The following is a 5,029-nucleotide window of genomic DNA, read 5'->3' as shown; positions in this document are numbered from 1 at the left end:
CTTTAGGAGTCGAATATCGATTGTACCTTGACACATCAAATCGGACTACACATAGTCGTAGATTTATCATTATGGATTCCCGGACTTCGACACCTCTCTCACTTATTTGTCGCCCGAATCGAGTCTTACCGTCTCCCGACTCTTGTTCCTCCGACACTTCTCTCGAATCTCTCTCGCCCATTTACATTGATTGTTTAGTTTAGTTTTATTTGTTTTCTCTTGCTTACTTATTCAATCTAAAACCCCATTTATCTTTGTTTCATTTACTATTTAGTCCAAGTTAGCTAGTAATATCTAGACCGAGGGATAAGACCCTTCGATATCCAAGCTACCTTCCTATCATTGGATCGATCCCGGCTTTGCCGGATTACTACTTGATACCTCCGCTTGGGTGTGCAACCTTTTCAGGTGCATCAGCATTCTCCTAAAACCTTTCTCAGGTTCCTCTCCCATTGAACGAAGTTGGTATCGTTCAATTTCTCAAGTATGGTATAGAGGTTGAAGATGTTCTTTGTCATAATTAATCTACATGTAAGAAATGCGAAAGTGATTAAACTTGTTATCCTGGCAATTTTTCTCAATTTGCCTATATTATTCTATATTTGTTGTCCCCTTAGAATAATATAATTCCAAGATCCCATTCCTTCGAATTAAGCGTACTTTGGCACTGCCCTTAATTCGTCGTCCTGGGTGAGTAACACCTTACTGATCATACTCCTATGACTCTTGGTTAACGATTAAATCGTCCTTTAGCCCCGAAATCCAAAACTCTTTTGCTGACTCGTTGAGAATAACCATTTAGACATGTAGACCTCTTCATAGATCTACCCGTATTGTCCCGAGGTAAAGATGGCACCCTACTTTGGCATGACCCACCATCGATGAACAAGGGCTCAACAGGTGTCTTAATTTGGGTAGGCTTTACTCAAAATTCTTTTTGGGACTTATTACGTAATTTATCAAGTTGCGTTACTGTGAACTCTTGCATAACCATTCATGATTTATTACGTAAAAGTTTATGTGGGTTTGCGTAATGATTTGTTAAATCTTAGTATTACCCCTTAAAAGATCTCATCTTTTAAGTTTATTTCTGATTCGCCTATGGTTCGTTTGGATTCATATCCAAGAACCTCTATTGACTACTCCCACTTGAACCATTATCTCATCATTCGGTTCGTCAATAGATTCTAAGACCCTATACTCTTAAGTATTATTCGGGCACAACTTCTTGTGCTTAGAACAAGAAACGATAATCTTATCTAAAGGTATACTATTCTACGCAATCACATACATCCATACATACAATAATATGACAATCATAATAAACAAAGTATGTATCCTAGATTCGTTTCTAGGTTTTGCTATGTCTCGTATAGCTATTCGTGGGAATATGTGACATCTCTATGTCCAATGGGCTCTAAAGTTTCATATTCACAATACTCAAACTAGAAGCACATTATGTTTCTTCCTTAATTGTTTCTTATATCAATATAAGGAAAAACTCCGTTCGGGCTCTTCTCTAACCCGGGTCAATGTCGGAAAAATAAAACTATGCTCGGAACCGGAAGAAAAAGTCTGAAAAACTCCCTTTTAGGTCAAGGCCTAAAAGCCCTTGAGTCACACTCAAAAAGACCTAAGTCAACCCTGGTCAAAGTCCTTTGACTGGTCTCAGGTCAACCCTTAATATAATCTGGTCAAGGTTCGGACCATGAGATAGCACCTTCCTGTCGTGCTCAGTCTCTCGGGCAGACGTGTCCTAGCCTAGCTAGACGCTTTTGTCCTAGGACAGACCATAGACATCTCGGGTGAGATGTCTAGGATGCGTTCTGGTCGCGTCCTAGAGGCGTCCAGACCATCGGGTCATCTTTCACTCCTCTCGGATGCTCAGTCCGAGAGGTGTTGGAACAACTAGACGCGTCCCGTACGTGTCTTGGGTTGGGACAACACATATGCCATCTCGGATGTTCGGTCCGAGATGCACTCGTGCTCCACAGTCGCGTCCCAGATGCTTCTGTGCACAGACGGCAGGGCCATCCTACTTGGGCAAACGAGGTCATCTGGCTAAGGATTGTCGTTCCAAAACGAGGTCATCTGGCTAAGGAATAATGGGTTCAAACTAGTCTTTGAGTCAAACAACTTCGTTAAGAATGGGATGTATGTTGGGAAGGGCTACTTATGTGGTGTGGGGGGTTATTTAAATTAAATGTAACCTCTGTAACGCCAAAGGCGTCTATTATTAATAAAATTAATAATTCCGTTTATATTGTTGAGTCTTCCAATATTTGGCATGAAAGACTAGGACATGTGAATAACAAGTCATTAAAGAAATTAATGAACTTAGAGTTAATTCCGCAAGTCGAAATTGATTCAAAACGAACATGTCAAATATGTGTAGAATCAAAAATGACTAAGACATTGTTCAAATCAATAGAACGAGACATAGAACCTCTAGATACTTGAGAAAACTCCTTTTTTTTTTCTCTCTCTCTCTCGGAGATGTATATTCTGAAACTCTTTCAGTTAACCCTCAAACCCTTGAGAATTCTGTTTCTCTTCTGGCTCTTTCTCTAGGATGTATAATTAGGTATATATAGAAATCTCTAGAAGAGGTATTAGACTCAAACTAGGATTCCTAAAACCTAATTATAAGGCAACACCCAAAATACCCTCTTTAGGGTTACTTGAAGTGGCCGACCAACATAGCCCTTTATGGGCTTCCTTGGCCGCCCCACTTAGGGCCTAACCGGCCATCACATGGCCGGCCCTTTTGCCTAGGTCGGCCATCACATGGCCGGCCCACCTAAAGCCTTTCCGGGCCTCCCTTTTGGGCCCGGACATGTTTGTATCTCTTCGGACTTCTCCGAATCAATCTGGACTTACCAATAATGGATCCAATCCACTTATTTGCCATTCTCCTTCTAGTCAATTCTCTCCGTTCAAATCATTACTCTGATGTGTAACCCTTGTAGGATCCGATCTATGTTAGCCGCGAATCAACTTTGATCCGACGATCGTAGTTGGCTTCTAGCTAAGCATTACGACCCCTAATTGGACCGGACTAATGATCTTCCGAGTAAGGTCATTAAGATCCTATTCGCCAAATTGTACGCATTGCAACCTTGGTCGAAGGACACTCCTTCGGAAGGATACCATGTCCTTCAGACCGAGGCAATATATCCTTCACTCTGTGACTTAAAGATGGTTCAAACTAGAGGTGGTAAAAAGTACTTCATCACCTTTGACTCCACTCGGTTTTGTTATGTTTACTTACTAAGGAGTAAGGATAAAGCAATCGATGAAGGCCTTAGAAGAACTGGTCCAATCTTTTCTTGGCATAGGTTGGTGTCGTTTTCTCATCACATCCCCAGATATAGTTTTATTGCATGGGTTGCTCTGAGAGGAGGTTTGAAAACCAAGTGCAAATTGTTATTTTGGGGAATTGAGGTGGATCCCTTGTGTGAGCTGTGTGGTTCTGCTAGTGAGGATGAGTTTCACCTCTTCTTTCAATGTCCTTTTTCCTCCTTTGTTTGGAACAGGTTGCTTTATATGCTTAGTATTGTTAAGGTGACTATTCATGATTGGGAGAGGGAGGTGGATTGGATTGGCAATGTATTTAAAGGATGGAATAGCTTTGATTGGAAGGCTCACTTTTAATGGGTTTCTTTATCATATTTGGTGGGAAAGAAACAGAAGGCTCCACCAAGAAGTTGCTCGTAGTAGAGAAATGGTTCTTTCTCTCATTATCTCTGATGTAAGGATGAAAATGATGGCAGTAATGTCAAAGTGATTGACTTTGTGAGGAGCAGGAAGGTTGCAGCTGAATGGAACTTAGTCTTTTCTTTTGTAACAGCTGTTGTTATTGAATGTGTGTGGCAAGGTCCAGAGAAGGATGTAGTCTTGATTAACTCAGATGGTGCTTTCTCTCCAACAAATGTTGGGTATGGCTGCATTTTGAGAAACCATAAAGGAGAGGCTCTTGTTGCTGCTAAAGGTGTTTTTTGTTCCTTCTTCAGTCATATATCATGAGCTTCAAGGTATAGAAGCTGGGCTGAGATTGACTAAGGAGCTGCATTTGTCAAAAGTGGTTATCGCCACTGATTCTAAGTCTGCTTGGGACTTACTTAGATCAGTGGAGCCTGTTTCTCCATGGAGAGCTGCTGGGTTGTACAGGAAGATTAAAGAGCTAATGGCTGGGTTTGTGAGCTGCTCTATCAAGCATGTGTTCAGAGAAGTTAATCAAGTTGCTGATTGGCTTTCCAAGAATGGTCCTGTGGTGGAAGAGGAGGTGCTGCTCCTTACTTTGTTTGGCCGAGAGCTTCTTCAGCTGCTTGAAGAAGACAAGCAAGGAGTTAGTCGTTTTAGAAGCAAATGATTTTGGTTTTCTTTTTGTGGGTTGTGAACAGTAGCATGTTAATGTGTTTTAATTTGCTGTGTTCTTTTGTTTTTTGGGGAGGTGTGGGTTTTGTTATGCCTCCTGCTGGTATAAGCTGAGGATGATTGTGTTTTGGTTGTTGTTTTGGGTCTGGCTCCCTTTTTAGCCTGCTGATTAATTCAAAAAAAAGGATGAAGCAATCGATAAGTTCGAGCATTATAAAACCGAAGTGGAAACTCAACTTAATAAAAAGATTAAGGTTTTGAGAAGCGATCGAGGTGGAGAGTATGAATCTCCTTTCACCGAGATATGTGCGAAGAATGGCATAGTTCATCAAACGACGACTCCTTATATACCTCAACAAAATGGTGTAGCAGAGCGGAAAAACAGAACGTTAAAAGAAATGATGAATGCTTTCTTAATAAGTTCTGGTTTACCTCAGAACTTGTGGGGGGGAGGCGATATTATCGGCTAATCACTTATTAAATAAGTTACCCCATAGGAAAACAGGTAAAATTCCATATGAACTATGGAAAGGAAGGATGCCATCCTTTAAATACACGAAAGTGTGGGGGTGCCTAGCGAAGGTATTAGTTCCTCCTCCTAAACGGGTCAAGATAGGACCTAAAACTGTGGACTGTGTATACATAGGGCCCG

This window comes from Eschscholzia californica, unplaced genomic scaffold (assembly GCF_041429995.1).
Source record: "Eschscholzia californica isolate CP2 unplaced genomic scaffold, dmEscCali1.0.p SCAF_6, whole genome shotgun sequence".
Classification (NCBI taxonomy): Eukaryota; Viridiplantae; Streptophyta; class Magnoliopsida; order Ranunculales; family Papaveraceae; genus Eschscholzia; species Eschscholzia californica.
The sequence above is the reverse complement of the archived record's forward strand: the minus strand, read 5'-3'. Positions refer to the sequence as shown.